The 19,153-nt window shown below is 46.8% G+C and overlaps 1 protein-coding gene across 2 annotated transcripts in view; it reads left to right on the top strand.

The window, feature by feature from the left end:
- LOC135057652 (uncharacterized) overlaps positions 1-19,153 on the top strand; it is a 166,742-nt gene that overhangs the window by 79,719 nt on the left and 67,870 nt on the right. The gene's annotated exons all lie outside the window — the stretch shown is intronic.

The following is a 19,153-nucleotide window of genomic DNA, read 5'->3' as shown; positions in this document are numbered from 1 at the left end:
TTCGAAAAAACGCAGGCGTGCCAGGAAAAACGCAGGCATGGCTGGCCGAACGCAAGGCGTGTTTGTGACGTCAAATCCGACTGTATGGTCTGAAGTGATTGCAAGCGCTTAGTAGGTCTGGAGCTACTCTAAAACCGCACAATTTTTTTTTGTAGCCGCTCTGCGATTCTTTCGTTTGCACTTCTGCTAAGCTTAGATACACTCCCAGAGGGCGGCAGCTTAGCGTTTGCACGGCTGCTAAAAACAGCTAGCGAGCGATCAACTCGAAATGACCCCCAAGGTTTTGCCCAACTGCTAACAAATTTGCTGCTGCGATCAACTCTGAATTAGGCTCTTTATGCTGAACCATACTGTTTGATGATCACTGGATCCCAGGTTTTCCCCCACTTTTACGTCCGATATTCTGTCTCCATTTGTAAGTATTAAGTCTAATATTGCGTCTTTCCGAGTGAGCTCCCTCACTAATTGGTGGAGGGATGCTCCCTGAAGGGAATTTAAGATGTCCCTACTTCTAGTGGAACTAGCAACAGACACCTCCCAGTTTACATCAGGAAGATTAAAGTCTCCCATGATTATTACCTCTCCTTTTAATACCATTTTAGTGTCGAAGTCGAAAATATTATAGGCACACTCATCACGTACAAACACCACACAGATGGCCTCCATGCGGGTGCCTGTTCTGCCATGCGTGCGCATACTCGCAAGCTACGTATAATCGTTCACGCGGTCTTGCGTGTTTGTGCGTGGTATGAGTAATTACGGTAGCATATGCATTCGCATGGAAAAGCCACAAAGACATAACTCATATTTAATTCGCATAGCACATAATTTACACATAGTCTACACTAGGGGTGGGCAAAATACGGCCCGCGGGCCGGATGCGGCCCGCAAACCGATCCTACCCGGCCCACTGCCTCCCACCAGCGAGCAATGACAAGCGGCCCGACCGGCTGAGCTGCTTGTCATTGCTCTGCACTGCAGTACCTCCAAGCTGCCAGCGGCGCCTCTCTCCCCTGCTGCTGCGTTGTAGTGCCTCCTCCTCCCGCCTCCAGAGTCCCCAGTGACAACGGCTGTGTTCAGCCGAGAAGGGGGCGGGGCTACGTGCCGATGAGGGGCGGAGCTACACGGGACCTCAGGGGGCGGGGCTACACGGGACAAGAGCCAGACTGCTACAGATCCATCCTTCCTGCCACTGCCAGCCAGATCAGTAAGTTACTGGGAAAAGTGAAAGAAAGTGTGTGTGTGTGTGTGTGTGTGTGTGTGTGTGTGTGTGTGTGTGTGATAGGTGTGCATATATTTATGTGTGCGGGCAGTGGCGTCACTGTTTTTAGGTTTGGGGGAGAGATCTTTAGCTCTCGCTGTACCAACCCCTCCCGTGTTCTGTCACCATGTCACCCCCATGTTCTGTCACTGTCAACTTCCCCCGTGTTCTGTCACTGTGTCACCCCCCCGTGTTCTGTCACTGTGTCACCCCCCCGTGTTCTGTCACTGTGTCACCCCCCCGTGTTCTGTCACTGTGTCACCCCCCCGTGTTCTGTCACTGTGTCACCCCCCCGTGTTCTGTCACTGTCACCCCCCCGTGTTCTGTCACTGTCACCCCCCCGTGTTCTGTCACTGTGTCACACCGCCCGTGTTCTGTCACTGTCACCCCCATGTTCTGTCACTGTCACCCCCCCCGTGTTCTGTCACTGTGTCACCCCCCCGTGTTTTGTCACTGTCACCCCCCGTGTTCTGTCACTGTCACTGTCCCCCCCCCCGTGTTCTGTCACTGTCACCTCCCCGTGTTCTGTCACTGTCACCCCCCCCGTGTTCTGTCACTGTCGCCCCCCCCCGTGTTCTGTCACTGTGTCACCCCCCCCGTGTTCTGTCACTGTGTCTCCTCCCCGTGTTCTGTCACTGTCACCCCCCTGTGTTCTGTCACTGTGTCACCTCCCCGTGTTCTGTCGCTGTCAACCCCACCATGTTCTGTCACCATGTCACCCCCCCCGTGTTCTGTCACTGTCACCCCCACCGTGTTCAGTCACCCCCCCTCCCCGTTTTCTTTCACTGTCACACCCCCCGTGTTCTGTCACCGTGTCACACATCCGTGTTCTGTAACTGTCACCCCCACCGTGTTCTGTCACCGTGTCACACACCCGTGTTCTGTCACTGTCACCCCCCCTCCCCGTGTTCTGTCACTGCGTCCCCCCCATGTTCTGTCACCGTGTCACCCCCACCGTGTTCTGTCACTGTGTCACACCCCCCGTGTTCTGTCACCGTGTCACACCCCCCGTGTTCTGTCACCGTGTCACCCCCCCGTGTTCTGTCACCGTGTCACCTCCACCGTGTTCTGTCACCGTGTCACCCCCACCGTGTTCTGTCACCGTGTCACCCCCACCGTGTTCTGTCACCGTGTCACACACCCGTGTTCTGTCACTGTCACCCCCCCCTCCCCGTGTTCTGTCACCGTGTCACTCTCACCGTGTTCTGTCACCGTGTCACACACCCGTGTTCTGTCACTGTCACCCCCCCTCCCCGTGTTCTGTCACCGCGTCACCCCCCCATGTTCTGTCACCGTGTCACCCCCACCGTGTTCTGTCACTGTGTCACCCCCCGTGTTCTATCACCCCCACCGTGTTCTGTCACCGTGTCACCCCCACCGTGTTCTGTCACCGTGTCACCCCCACCGTGTTCTGTCACCGTGTCACCCCCACCGTGTTCTGTCACCGTGTCACACCTTTCCCCAGGGGCCATAAGACACTGGATAATTTGCTTGCTGCACAATAATTATCCTAAATAAAATGTTAATGTGTAAAAAGGCTCTCTACCTGCCGTAATGTGTGTAAAAGGGGCTCTACCTGGTGTAATGTGTGTAAGTGGCGCAATTTGAATAATGGAGACTATTGTGCAGCCTAATATGAATCTGTATTATTTTTTGCCCACACCCCTTCCACATGAAGCCACGTCCCTATATTTTTGGCAAGTGGGGCGAGCTGCTATTTTGTATGTGGCCCTCGGATACTGACAGGAAATGTCAAGTGGCCCCTCAGCTGAAATAATTGCCCACCCCTGGTCTACACGCACCCCACCAGAGTTTCATTTGTTTAAAAGGTACAACAACAGAGGGATTCGACTTTACAGGATATGAGGGGACAGAATTAGATTAGGAGGTGGTGTTTGGTATCCAGTTGTACAGTATTTTAAGAGCAATATTTCGGTAGCAGTTTGCAGAAGATGGCACGCTCCTGCGCATAGATATGCGCAGGAACAGAATATTAATATTACACTGTATTTACTGTACTCTGATATTCGGCGGGAACCCAGTGGATAACATCTGCAAGTGCACCTGGACCAGGCATCGCCCACCTATTCAAACCGACCTATGACCCCTCCTGTACTGTAAATGACCAGCCCTTTTACCTATGGGTGAAGAGATTACAGATTCCATTGTTTCATGATTTGGACTAATGTATAAAAGCCACGCAGCCTGGCCGGTCAAACACATTCTCTGAAGGTCATCTTTCCAGATAGACTGAGGACCGGAACTGGGTGGCGCTGGCGAACAAACGTATGTATCCATTGATTCTCCTCTTCTCTTATTGTGATTGTATTATTGTTGTAACCCCCTTTTTAGTAAATAACTGTTGGTGGGTCGGATCCCAACATTTTTAAATACAATTGGTGTCGTGTTCCTTTCCTGCTAGGGGTTATAAAGTGTATTCCGCCTCATGTGTAGCTACTCTGTGCTTACAGCGTGACGGCGTGCGCACGCAACGTGTACGCATCGGTTAGGGGTTTTACACACACACGCTTAGTGGTCGCAGCGGCCTGTACAGATATATGTTTAAGGTATTGCTTTTTCTTCCTGAAAGTTAAACAGACTTCACATTAGGTATGTCCTGCAATAGGTTCTTGTACAGTTCCTGTTTCTGCCCTGCTGGCCTGTATATCACGCCAATACGAATAATCGACTTCTCCCCTGTTTCTATGGTCACCCAAAGGGCCTCAGTTTTTTCTTCAACACTTTGTATTAAGGTAGTATTTATGCTTTTTTTTTTTTACATACATTCCTACCTCTCCTCCGATTTTTCCCATTCTGTCCCTCCTAAGTATCCCAAGTATATCATAGTGTACAAGTGGCGGGACAAACTCGCACCTTTTAATGTGTAAGTAGGTGCGAGTTTGTTTCCTGCATAAAAAACCCGTCCCCTGTACATCCCACCATAAATAACCATTAAAATATAGAATAAAGGATTGTTAGCAAAAAACTCAAATCAACTTAATTCATTAGTTCTTAATCTAACTGTTAAATGAGGAAGGTTGCGTATATGAGAAGGTGTCAAAATGGATAGATGCATATCTCCCAACTGTCACGAATCCAGTGGGACAGTCGCAATATTTGGACGCTGTCCCACCACTGAGCCGCAGTGTCCCACGGGGGGGGGAGGGGCAGTTGAGCCTTTGAGTGATCGCGGAATACATGCTCTGTGCATGCGCACGGCATGTATTCGGTACTGGGAGGTGAGCAGGGGGCTGCACAGCTGCTCAGGGAGCACTGGGTACGCCCCCAAAATTCTGAAAACGGGTCTGTGCTGCAAGGCCACGCTCACTCGACAGATGCCAAGTTCCTCCCACTCGAGGTCACCCCCCCTTTTTTGGGTTATGTGCAGCTATGCCATGCAAATGTCCTGAATTTATATTCACGAAAGTTGGGAGATACGTAGATGCAATGCACTCACAAAGGTCAAATGCCATTTTCGGTAGATTTTCTTTGCTGTGTGATATTTTGAACTGACATACTTAGGAAGAGTTATTGGGGCAGGGAGAATCGAGTAAAAATAAATAGGACAAAGATGGGAGGAGTGCCCTTCTTAAATGTCTATAAGGAAAAATGTTTAGCATCGAAATGGGCTTTCATGCATCAATATTAAAGGACTGTACAATGTGGCAGGGGCGTAGCCAGAACTTTGTAGGCCCCATAGCAACATACTGAAGGGGTCCCTGTCCCAATGATTCTTGAGAGCAGTGGTGCAAGTAGAAAAACATTCTTAGTGGTACTGTGTGCGCGCCGTCAAAAATGGGCGTGGCCACATGGGACGTGAGCAATGAAAATAGGGGCATGATACACATATGACCCCAATAGTGCAGTGCCAGATACACATACAGTATGCCCCCAATAGTGCCAGATATGCCCGCACAGTGCCAGATACACATATGCCCTCACAGTGCCAGTGCCCCCACAGTGCCAGATGTGCCCCCACTGTGTTACACAAGGAGCAGTTGGATGTGTGGGGAGGGGCTGAGCATGTGTGTAGTGTACATAGGCTGTGTGGGGCTGCTGCTGCCAGTGTCTGTGTATATGTGCCTGTGCTGCTGCTGCTGCTGTTGTACCTGGTCACCCGGAACCCGCCACCTGCCATCACCACACAGTCAGTCATGCAGTGCTTTGTTCGCTGCCACCCCCTCCTCCCTGGCGCCTGATCCCTTTCGATCATGGCACCGCTCTTCCGCGTGGCAGATGCCAGGTTCCTGAGGTCATGCACAGCGATGCCTCCATCAGTCCCCACTCCCGGGAGCTGTGCACAACTCACCGTGGATAGAGACGGGTACACCGGACACCTTCTGACCTCTGGACATTCAGCTTCCCCTGCCCAGGCTGAGCTGAGGAGCAGCCAGCAGAGGAGATGAGGCTCCACCTCCCTACAAGCCCTGGCAAAGTGTGAGGTGGCAGTAATGGCGGGGCGGGTGACAGGTGTGCTGCAAAGTGTGCAGATGGTGGTACAGCATACCCGCTCCCAAATTCTTAAGGGTACGCCGTACCTGAGCGTACCCGCACTCTTGCTCCACTGCTTGAGAGACACCTTTCTGCAGTAGTTATTAATTTTATGAACCACAGTAGTTCCCTAGTTATTATTATGCCCCATAGTACAGTAGTTCCCTAGTTTATTTTATGACTCATCATAGTTCCCAAGTTTACATTATGTCACATTGTAATGCTGCCAGTACACATTATTCCATACCCTCCCAACATTTTACACATAAAAATCGGTACAAATTAGGAAAGTGGGAGTGACCATGGGCCATGTACTTTCAATGTAAAAATTGGTACAGACCATAGAAAAAGGTACTGTACCTGCCAAAAAGGTACAGTTGGAGGGTATGTTATTCCGTACAGTATCCAGAGGTGTAGCCAGAACTTTGTGGGTTCCATAGCAACATTTTGAAGAGGTCCCTGACCCAATGCTTCTTGTGTGACACCTCTCCACAGCAGTTGTCAATTTTAAGCCATGTGATAGTTCCCTAGTTCATTTTATGATCCATAGTAGTGTCTTAGTTAGTTGATGTTATGCCCTATAGAAGTACTCTAGTTAATTTTATGGTCCCTAGTAGTGCCCTAGTTCACGTTATGTCACTTTGCAGGGTAATAAAAGCATTATTGGGGTGACTATCAGCAGATAAATGTAAGATCTAAACAATCAGCTTGAACATGAGTAAACTATTATGCAAGATGCAATACTTTCTGTTCTTCGGGCTCACGGATTTGATTCAGTTTTCTTTTCCCAGGAACTGAGTTAATATATGAAAGTAATAATGTACTTATGTCTTAGTTAGTTGGATAGTCACAACTTCTCTGTAATTTTACAGTCGTGTGTCCTGCTAAAAGAACTGCTGTATTCAAAATTAATTAAGGCTTCCAGCAGGAACTGTTTAAAACCCACATTTGTTACTCAGAATCGTGGCTAATATTTCCCAATATGACTTTTAGGAGAATTATGTGCGCATGGCTAATGAAAACAAGGCTTCCTGCAGGTGAAGGAAGGTCTCAGAACTGGGTGGGTGTGTACCGACCCCCATGTTATGGTTTTGCTTTCACGTTTTTTTAGGCGGGATTTACTAACCTTGCTGTGTACATCCCTCCACACATTGCCAGACATCGCACCCATACTAATTGCATATGTACTAACATATGCGATTAGTATTGCGATTGACAGCTCTTACGAAAAGAGGTGCCCTTTGCAAAGACAGTACCGCCAGGTGAGAGGGTGTCTCCTGCACCTCCTAGCCCCGGGAAGGTGAGGTTGGACAGCTGGCTGTGATGCTGGGGAGGAGGAGGTTGAGGAATCTATGAGTGCACCAGAGGTCCAGGAGTGCACGGGAGGCTGCCAGCACAGGAGGTGAGGGAGGCCAAAGTGAATGGTGCTGGGCCGCTGAGGCAGCGGGATGCGAAGAGAAGCCTAAAGGCCACTAAAAGCCAGCATTACCCTCCGCATCAGTAAGCAGGCAGCCGGACCTCAGTACACATGTAGTAAAAACTCAGACTTGGGTTTTACCACATTTTTCCTTTAGTACATCCCACCCTTTGTCTTGGATCTGTATTTTTTTTTTCTTCAAAAATTGATAAAAAACTGCTAAAATCTCATAATGTGGGCCTTTTTTTGTTCCAGAAGTATTATTCACCTGAATAACATTCATTACCAGTCAATTTTGACCACCTGGAGGACATAAAACATGGGGAAATACTATAACTTTGTATTTACTAACAAATAGACAAGTGAATTGCCATACAGCTGCATAGACAACAGGTAAGATAGTAGACTCTAATGCCCAGTTACCTCTTCTCTTGGCTGAATGTGTGTGCCAGTCTTGTTGTCACTAAGGTGTGTTTTTTCTCCTTTAATAGAGCACTATGGACACCTTAGGGCAGCCTGAGACAGCTTACAGTAATGTGACTCATTAAAGTCTATGGGGTAGAGCTTATTGACTAAGAGCCCTGAGAGATGGCTCTCTAAGCCAATCAGTGGCCCACTCATAGTTTCAATGGGAATTTGAAAATGCATCATGAACTCAAAACACATGAGATCCGAAGTGTTTGCCTCATATCAGGATCCGAACATGGCAGAGAGATCCGAGACCCGGCCCGGATCCACTTGGATTGAGTAAGTTCGGGTGGGAGAACCGAGCCCGCTCATCTCTAGTTAAGGGACAAGCATATAGGCATTTGCATATGGTCACCAAGTGCCACTGTGAACAAGATCTATACTAAATACAATATTACTTTATTGACAATAACTCATCAGCTTAAAATCAGCATTATATTTATACTATATATGTTTATCTAATTATGACAGCGGGTCAGGGCCGGACTGACTATTAGGCTATTCTGGCAAATGCCAAAAGGACCGATGGCCTGATGGTCCAGTCCGGCTGCACAGCGCACTTTGGGCACAAAATAGTTTTGGACGGCCCTGACATATTATGATTTATTATCCTTTATAATAAAAGGCTAATACTGCTCCTCACCTCCACGGGGGGAATTAAAGTGTTTTGTGCAATGGTGGCCACTAGCTGGCACCCAACAGAGCAATTGAAGTGTTGCTCCGTTCAGGCGCCCACAGCCGCTGGTGCTGACATTACCGTTATGTTGTTCCATCATTTTGATGGGCTGGTAACTAGTTACATTATACACACTTTATCCATCAGTGTATGTTTAAGTCTTGTATAGATATCCAGAGTTGTGTTGAGGGTACAGCAGATGTTTCAGCCATACAGTATTTACTTTTCCTTCCTCCCTTTTTCCTGAGACCAGCAGAGAGAAGTGTGTTTTGTAATTGCAGAATTTCAGCTCACTAGGGAATGCAAAGTGACATTGTCAGATGCCATGCTTATGTTCTTCAGTGTTTCAGGATAATATGGCCACTAAGTGGCACTATTGCGTCTTTAATATTTGAAGGGACCAATGGTGAAAGCTGGGTCATTCCTGTCTAGTGGGTGCACGATCAGCACGAGGGCCCCTCAAGGATGTGTCCTTTCCCCCCTGCTCTTACCTCTATATACCAACGACTGCATCTCGACCGAGCAATCAGTAAAAATTATAACATTCGCAGACGACACCAATGTCATCGGCTTAATCAAGGATGAAGACTAATCTGCATACAGACGCAAAGTGTAACGGCTAATGCAGTGGTGCGGCAGGAACAACCTTGACCTAAATCCCCTCAAAACAGTTGAGATGGTGGTGGACTTCAGGAGGAAACCCAATGCCATGCAACCATTCGTAATAGCTGACAGCGTGGTTTCGTGGGTCGACTCCTTCAAATTCCTAGCGTCAAAAATTTACAGAGACCTCAAATGGGGACCCAACATAAGCACTGTCGTAAAGAAGGCCCAGCAGCGGATGTTCTTTCTGAGGCAACTCAGTAAATTCAACATCCCGCAGAAACTGCTGCTCATCTTCTACGCAGTGATCATAGAATCGGTCCTATGTTCCTCAATCACAGTCTGGTATGGAGCTGCCAATGAGAGTGACAGACGGAGGCTGCAAAGGGTGGTGAGGACAGCTCAAAAGATTGTTGGGGGTGACCTCCCTCCCATCCAGGAATTATACCAGTCAAGGGTCTGGAAGTGAGCGGAGAAAATCGTGGCAGATATGCAGCACCCAGGTCACAAACTGTTTGAACCGCTTCCATCAGGCAGATGCTAGAGGTTCATTCTGCAAAGTCGACCAGATCCATTAAAAGCTTCTTCCCACTAGCTGACCACCAGCTGAACAATATATAAAAAGTCTAACATGTATAATATGTCTAATATGTTGAGTCTATCGTACAGTTGCAATGTGCATTATGAACTCATATGTGTAATATTTGTAATGTATGCTACATTTTCCCCCTTGTGCTATGTATTCCCCCTTCATGTTGCTGCTAGGCGATGCACTGTACTGCAAAAAATTCCTACCAGCCTGTCGCAAATACTCCTATTATTGCATTACTAGTTGCATCTTGCAGTGCATCATGAACACAATATAGGGGAGGATAATTGCACTATCAATGCAAGAGGATCTTTTATATGGGGAACTGATTATATTTATATATCCTGAGGTATTTATACATCTTGTGAAGATTAGGGGTACCATGCATGGCTGTAGGTAGGACTTCTACGAGTGTACTGAGGAAATTTTCCTACTTGAAGACTCTGCTCACTTTCCCCAGAAGGCAGTGGGCATCATACTTCAGACGTGCTATGTCCGCCAGCCCACTTGACCTCGTCATTGAAGCAGCACAGGACATTCTGCACTCATATAGCCCACAGACTGGTTTAACTCATGCTGCTGGGCTGTCTTGGTATGGAGAGTGCCCCTTCTAGAATTAGGAATTCAGTGGGAGCTTTTGTGCAGTAGTAGGTTCCTGTAGCACTGCTTTTCTGTGCATTGCTTGTAAGAGACTGCTACTGTTGAAAATGCACAACTCCTTGGAGATGCTGCCACTAGTCCCCATTGCCACACTCCCCTGCCTGCTTCCAGACATCTCCCCAGCACACTCTGCTGCTTCAAGACATTTCATCCACCACTTTCCCACTCCATCTGCCACACTCCCCTTCCCTGCTTCAAGACTCCCTTAAGACACATTCCACTTCCCTGCTTCCAGACACCCATATGACATTCTCCTCTTTACTGCTTCCAGACACCCATCTGTCACGGTCTCCTTCCCTACTTGCAGACACTCCATTGGACGCACTCTCTTCCCTAGTTCCAGACATCTCATCTGCTATACACCTAGGGTTGCCACCTCTCCCGGATTTCCTGGATTCTCCAGGATTTGGTAGCAACCCTCCAGGAAGCTTTTACTCTCTCCCCGGATTCCGGGATTCTCCTGGAATACGGGGACCCTCCCCTCCCCCTCCCACGCTCCGCCCTCTCCCGCGCGACATTGTACATTGTGCAGCCGGACGATAATAACAGCACAGGAGAGGAGGTCCCAGCGTCCCGCCCCCGCGTGACCCTACCTGGCCGTCTGAAAGAGGAGGTCTGCATTGCTGCGCGCCCAACTTCGTGGACGTCATCGCGCGGACGCAGACCTCAGGGGACGGTGGGGTTGTGGGGACGGTGTCTGTGCAGCGGGTGGCGGCCATGGCCAGGGTGGATCCAACAGCAGGAGTCAGGACAGGAGAGGTTAGTATGACTGTATATGACACTAACCATCCATTGGTGTTATGTGACATGTGGTGGAGCATTTAAAGAATTTACGTGGAACAATAGGGGAGCCGAGCCTGTACAGCCTGGGAGAGAGCCTGAGGGTATGATGACTATGTTGATGCCTGGTGGAGCAATATAATGCACCATTTGGTGCATTTGATCCCATTGTTCAATGAAATCTCTCTTCACAACATGGAAAAGCTGCAGGAAAACTGTTTAGGCCAATATAATGCACTGTAAAAAGAGGTGTGTTGTGAAGAGAGAAACATGGTGCATCATTTTATCTACATGAACATTGCTTGGTGTCGGAAGGGGGAGGGGGAGGGAATGGGGTAGTGGATCTCCAGGAATCGATGATGCATGAGGTGGCATCGCAACAGCCCATCTGACACACTTCCTTTCCCAGCTTCCGTCTATCATTTACTAGAATAAAATAGAGAAATTATGAGCAATGTCACCACTTTTCATTTCTATAAACTTAGTGACACAAAGAAGCTATACTATAGCTTCTGTCTATCATTTACTAGAATGCAATAGAGAAATGATAGCTAGAATTTGATTGGTTGCTATGGGCAACGCCACCACTTCATTTTTAGAAACTAGTAACACAAAGGAGCTACACTGCCTAGATTCAAATCCTTTTTTTATTTGCCTTAATAACTAGATAGGAAGCTGTGAAATCACTACCATGGGTGTTATTTTATTGGACGCAAGGTTTAGTGAGGAAAAAAAAATCTTGCGTACCTCGCTTCCAGTTTTGGATTACTACGGGGGTGCGCGTTCATGCGGTATCCAATTTAAAAAAAAATGGTCAAGGGGTTTTTAGTGCTGAAAACCTTGCAACGTGAGTAAAAACAGGTAATTAATATTTACCTGTCCGATGGTCTCTGGTGGTTTCCCCTATATCTTTCCACTGGGGAGTGTGCTGCTGTGAGGCTCGGGGTCTGCTGGGAGGCTCAAGGGCTGCTGGAAGATGTAGTTCTGCACAGGGTGGTCGCGCACACACCGGGGGCCATATACACACTCACACACACTTACACATACTCACACACACTCACACACACCTCATATACTCACCGATGCTGCAGAGGACTAGATCCCGACGCTGGAGAAGACACCACTTCAAAAGGTGAGTAATGACTAATTAAACTAATACCCCTTTTCCACTAGCTCCTTAAAACACGGGTAAATGCGCGGAGGCGCGCATTTACCCATGTTTTTCCCTAGTAGAAAAGGGTCCCCCTGCAAATTCCCGGATCAAGTGATCCGGGAATCCTACCCGGGTAGCTTGCCGGGTTGATGCAATAATGAAAAAAGTGTACTGGCGCTAGTAGAAGTTTCTCCAATGTTAATAACAAAAACGTGGATGAATTAAAACATATAAATAATTTTTTCACTAAACAGTAAATATAACATATCACTTAAAAGCAATAAGATTGGGCATAGATTGAAGCTGAGAATCAAAATAAAAATAGCTGCTGATATGCATCCACATGTGATCCCGGACTGAAAGATAAAGTTCCCTGGGGAATAATGTTGTTTACTTTAAATACAGCTGGTGTTACCCATGGTGATGGAGTCCTCCAAGTGCTTGAAAAGTAGCAGCAGGCAAGCTGTGGTGTTTTGTACAAAGGCTGATTATCTCCAATCGGTGCTGTAGTAGTGCAGTCCCTCAGGGAAATTTCCAAGGCAAGGAATGATCGTGTTAAAAGTCCATATCTGGATCCTCACAGAGTGGAGTGCATGTGGTGATGGCAGCTTGTCACTTTACATACGTGTTCAACCCGGTAAGCTGTCTAGTGTGAACGGGAGCCATGTCGAGGCGACACGGCTCCCTTTCACAGTGTATGGGAGGGCGGCGCTGGGAGATCATGTGATCTCCCAGCGCCGCCCCTACCGCTTCACCAACCCGGCAATATGCCGGGTTGGTGAGCGCTGTGGAAAAGGGGGCTGTAGCACGGGTCGCAGCCGTGTCAGGCGACACGGCTGCGACCTGTGCTACAGTGGAAAAGGGGTATAATTGGAAACTTCCAATTGCTTAATTAGTCCTCAGGGGGGTGCCACAAGATTTCTAATTAAGTTAATTAGTCCAATAATTACATGTCATTTTTTGGGGTTTTAAAAAAAAATGGCCTCAAATTACCTCAAAATCAACTTTTTCTTTGCTTTGTTTTTTTTTGAGAAATAATTGCTTTTTCTCATTTTTTCCTGTTTTTTTAAAGTCACCTGAAAGTACCCCATAAGCTTTTTTCCTACTTTTTTGTGTATTTTTCATTTTTTTTAAAAATAAAAGTAAACTAAAAAGTTTGCCATTTATCATTTATTTTGCTTTTTTATTTTTAAATGTACAAACCAGCCATTTAACACCATTTAAAAATCTCCAGTGCTTTCCTTATGACCACTAACAGCCTTCAGTATGATTCTGCAAATGAAATAGAAATGTATTTGGTGACCAGGAAGGTCACCCCACTTCTCTTGCATATTGCTGACAATTCACAAACCTCCACTGTGAGTACTGTGAATAGGCGAATGCGCGCATTCGTGCAAATGTCTGCGAGTTTCATGAAACATCTCCCAACTCGCAACTCGCACCTAATTCATGCATCCCTTGCAATGGAGGTGCATGAAAAAGATGCAGTGATTTCCACTTTCCATTTTCTGTCCTTGAATTTAATAGAAAAACCCTGCGCCGCAGTTTTTTTTTTTTCCCGCCTGCAATTGAATCCCCCACCACATGTATGTTTGTTTGAATATGACAAATGTACCTTTTACTGTTCTTAACAACATTATTATATGAATTTGGAGGGCAAAGGTGTGACCTTAGCATATTAAAGTAATACTTTTTTGGTGAAGTTATCTCATTAAGGGGAGTTGTACTAAGCCATGGAAAGTGATAAAGTGGAGAGAGATAAAGTACCAACCAATCAGCTACTAACTGTCATTTTTCAAACTCAGCCTGTAACATGGCAGTTAGGAGCTGATTAGCTGGTACCTCTTTCCATTTTATCACTCTCAAAGGATTAGTACATTTTCCACGAAGTAAGAAACAGAAAATAGTTTAGGTAAGGAAAACCACAAACTCACTTGTCTAGTAAGCCTCAGTCTGACGGTCTCCATTCAGTAATATGCAAATCAGTGACAGAAACATTCTAGGTTCTTTTCTTGGAAGTTAGAGTGAAAAATTTACTAGTTTCATATTGATGAATTCATTATTCAGTGTTAGGTTTCCCTTTCACTCTGCTATCATCTAAACTACTATACGGTACAATATGTGGAGATTAATTTCATGTAACTATAAGATTGCGATTTCCTTTGCCTCATTATACAAGTATGCATAAAGAATGTAACAGTGATAATGCAACTACTGTATATAAAAACTACTTCATACCTGTAGCACGTATATTTGCACTATATTTGCAGGTGGGTAATAGGCAGGTGCTCTGGATACATACTGTACAGTGCTGTAGCTTTCACTTTCAACTGAATTTTCCACTGAAATGCTACTGAACTGTAGGTGTGACTAAGGGGTATATTTACTAAAGTGTGGATTTACAAAAGTGGAGATGTTGCCCATAGAAACCAATCAGATTCTACTTAGAAAAAACAAAAAACTGGAACTGCGCTTAGCATTCAATTAAAGATTTTATTCATTCCCACAATAAAAAAGGATATATATATAAAATGTATATAATTATACAATTACCGGCTGGATTTCATATATTGCACGAATCAAGAATATAACATTTGATGCCTCTATAACACATAACTATTCTACACAGAGAAACTTTCTCCTAAAAACATACATTGAAACATTAGTGCACATGTGGGAATTCCACTAATTAAAATAGCTGCCCTTAGGTGACTCCTATAGCATTGCAGGCGTCCCTGCAATGTGAGATAATTCGTATTTTGTTTCTATAACAGAAAGGAATTTATAAATTATTGCTTCAGTCACTCGTTACGAACTGTCCCAAGGATCATAGGTCAGCAAAGCAGTATTGTTAGAACAATTATGACAGGCTTAAAATACGTCCTTCCTTTCGGCACTAAGATGTTTTCTTGTTGTATCTAAGTGGTGGCAGAGGAACCAAGCCCCAGGAACGTGCGGTTAACATTTGATTTAAACATTAGCGCCCAATTCCGTGTTTTTTTCTTTGCAGATTCTACTTAGTATTTATCTAGCCCCTTCCATAGTTGCCTACCCTCCCGCATCCTGTAGGAGACTCCCAGTTTACAGAGGAGGCTCCCACTGCCCTGGATTTTTTTTTTTAAATAACCTGGATTCCCCTGGGCCAGTGAGTCGAGTATTGGTTCCCCTGCCTCAGATATAGACTATCTGTGCGAATTAGAGGCACCTGCAGCAGGGTGTACCGGACTGTGCTCCTCCTGCTGCAATTTCATTATTGACCCTGGGAACATGACCAGTTCTAAAGCGAAAATTTGTCTCCAGCAACACAACACCAAATGCCTCAACAGCCACAAAGCCATTGGAGAAAAAGCCCATTGATTATTAACAGCACGCACAACACCAAGATTAACACCAAAAAGTTATATGCCGATTAGCCAATGCAGCGTACCACAACTCAATTGCCACAATGATCGGGAACATCTCTAAAAGCATCATATGAGCAGTGAGACCCAAAAAAAATTAGCAGTGAGACCCCTAAGTGGGCCGCAAGATTTCACTGGCAGCTCAGGCCAAATCCTCTCACCAATGAATTGTGACAAAAACCGGGACCAAACTGGAAGGTCATCCTTAACCTCCAAACTCAAATGAATATGCTGATGCAGCAAGGTCGCCCCAACAGTGGCCCTTTCCAACTTACAAAAAACACACCCCATGGGAATGATACTGCAAGCAAAATGAAAAGACCCCAACAAGGATTGCACCACATTGAGGTGAACCATCCTTGTCGCCAAGCAGACCTCAATCTGACCAAACAACTTCAAGACCTTGTCAGTTGGCAAATGACAACAGTCTGCTACCATATCAACTTCAATCCCCAAATACAACAACAATGGAGAGGGGCCCTCCATCTTATTAGTCGCAACAGGAATACCCAAAACGCAAAATAAAGCCTAAACTCTTTCACACAGACATCAGTCTCACCTGGTCCTATGAAAAGAAAATTGTCTAGTAGTGCGCAATGCCGACATGACCAGTGCCCGCAAAGATACACCGATACAAAAACTTCTCAAAATAGGCACAGGAAACAGGCAAACAGCACACCCCATGGGCAGACACTTACCCACATTAAAACCACCGCCCAGCCGCAAACCAATATAACAAAAGGAATCTGAACGCAATGGCAACAACCATAATGATGACTCGATATCCAATTTAGCCAACAAAGCACCCAGGCCAAAACCCCGAATAAGACCGAGTGCATCATGGAGAGTGACTGATAAACCACCCTGCAGGTCGCATCAGGAATGGCATCTTTGACGGAACCTGAGGATAAGATAATTGCTGAATTAATCAGTACTTGCCAGGGGTCTTCTTAGGGACAACCCGCAGGGGAGAAATACAAAGATCAGGCAGCGGTGCAGATGGGAACTGAACAGCCACCGTGCCCAAATGCACTTTAGCACCCACCTTAGCCGAGTGACTTCTGGCAACTCCTGAGCAGACTTTAAATTCAGAGGTGCCCTGACAGCCAGCTATCAATCGATAAACGAAAAACAAAAACAAAAGCCTGCATCAACAACAACAACAACAACGGGATAATGCCCAAACCATGGACTTGCTGCTCCACACAAATGGGGGAGGGGGCCTTAGCTTGGGTCAGTGGGGGACTCTCCTATATTAGTAGGTGCATTCCCAGATTCACATCAACAGTCTTTGGTGTGGTGCTCTCCCCTACAGATGCGACTGGAGTGGTGAAAATGACAGCCCATTCCTAAAGGGCAATGGGAATCATTAAAAAGCAAAACACTTCTCTTTTGCCACTCCCGCCTCAGCTGACTGGGAGAAAAAGAGGACCTTACACAACTACATCAGCACTATCTTAGCAGGGGGCTTGTGCTGGTGATTAACCTCAAGCCAAACCTCCACATTCTTTGCCCCGAAGGGCATAACCGACTCCCAATCGTTCTTCTGCCTGAACTGCACATCATACTGTACTTATGCCAGACCCCTTCGAGTTAAAAAAAAATGTCATGAACCAAATAGACATACTTGAGATCATCGCGACTCAGTATAACAAGCAGCAAAAACAAGCGTACTTTAGTTTTAGCGAAACCACGGTTCATCTGATCAGTGAGCAAAAAAAAAATCCACAAATTTGCCTCTTGCGGATCTTTTCACATACACTCTTGCATAGACCACGCAAAATCACTGTGATGACACAATGCACTGCATCAATGCCACCCACTAGCACAGACGGCTTGCCTGCCACCACTGGTACTGATGCACTGCTCAATTTTTTTAGTCAACTGCCGCACAATCAACCTAGCTAGCTTGCGTGGATGCCCTTGAGAGCCTGATAAACGCGAACTAGAGCTAGATGTGGAACGAGAAACATAAGCAGAATAAAAACATCAAGCAAATCACATTCACTGCCTCCAGTCGTACATGGAACCAAAGTGAAGGGGGCCGCACCTCCAGCCGGAGAGGTCACCACAACATTCCAAGGAACCTCAACTGCAGTGCCACTGGGAGCACTGACCACTGCGGGAACAGCTGGAACTACAGAGATAAAATCAGAAGACACAGCAACAGAAATCTCAGGCTTCAGCAAGGAAAGGGGTGGGCAGGGGAGCTGCAGGGACTCCGCAGGAAGCGGGGGGCTGCGCTAGGAAAGGAGCAGGAATGGAAAAGGAAGAGAGGAGCGGTACAGCTGCAGGATAAGGAGCCAAAAAACTCACCGGGGATGCAAGGGAAGCAGACATATTCTCTAAGACACTAAAGGGGAAAAATCAGGCAATGGGGACTCCTACAACCCCAAATACAGGGGAGGGGTAAAACCAGATCTAGGGGCCCGTGAAAGCAGTGGTCCAAAATGGAAAGGAAAAAAAATGGGGTGGGGCAAGCGCTGCAGACAGGGAAGCAGAGGGGGCTTTAGGTGCAGTAGGGTAAAGAAGGCAACTCCATGACACCTGCAGCAACGCAGCAAATATAGCTCGGAGGGAAAGAGGGAGGGTGCTGGGACATGGCCCCAGACAAACCCACCCTAGGTAAAGCAGCACTTGATGGGGGGGTTGGCAAAGAGACTCCTGCTGTACTGGCCACAACACAGGAGAAGGATACAGTCAACCCCCAAGAAAAAGTGACCCGAGGATGAGGGAAGGGGGCCAGCTCCCAAGCCAGGACTGGTCCTCAAAATGGGAGTCAGATCCAACATGGCCACCAGGCCCGCCGCCCTATCCCCAGATCAAACGCTGCAGAAATACCATCAGGAGCCGCATCTGCGTGCAGCCCGTCTGGCTCTGAAACAGGCAGGGCAAAGGGGGATGGTCACATCACCTCCTACTGTCTCCCTGACCGCAGATAGCGAAGTCATTGGAGACATTGCAGGAAGGGTGGGGGGTGGGGGGCAGGATCATATTATACAAAAAAAAGCAAGGGGATGGATGAAATAAAATAAAATAAAGATTGAATAAGAACAAATCAAGCAAAGACAGAAAGGAGGAAAGAAAGAAAGACAGGGGAAGTGCAATCCAACTCCCAAAAAACAAGAGGCTGCCCACAAAACAGCCCCACTTACAGTAAATTTCCTGCAACTCAATCACACCCCCAGAGCCTCAAACCACAACCAGCACAACTAATCTGCCTAGTAACAAAGGCTTTCACACTTAGCCAATCAGAAAAAAACAGGATTCTTATTTATCTTCTTGCCTATTCAGCTTTCATCTGCTCTGATACAAATAGTTCAATTAATTTGCCCAAACATGTATTTCACAGATGGGAAAACGTGAATTTGCCACATATTGCACAAATGTTGTAGACAGTGGGATGCAGCTGCTATGGGGCCTGTACTGCCTCCAGGCTCCCCCTGCACCCATTCACACTGCACTCCACCTACAGAGGGCGGGGGCTACAAGAGCCCTTCCTTTTGATGCCAGAGAGCTGAACACGCCCCCAACCTCCTCTCGGCGGCCCTGGCACCCTCCCCCTGCAGAGAGGGAGAAACAGTGCTCGGCCTCCTGTTTCCGGGCAGAGTTGCCCATGGACAACTGAAATGACTCAGGCGTGTCTCCGGCCTC

This window comes from Pseudophryne corroboree, chromosome 3 (assembly GCF_028390025.1).
Source record: "Pseudophryne corroboree isolate aPseCor3 chromosome 3, aPseCor3.hap2, whole genome shotgun sequence".
Classification (NCBI taxonomy): Eukaryota; Metazoa; Chordata; class Amphibia; order Anura; family Myobatrachidae; genus Pseudophryne; species Pseudophryne corroboree.
The sequence above is the reverse complement of the archived record's forward strand: the minus strand, read 5'-3'. Positions and strand labels throughout refer to the sequence as shown.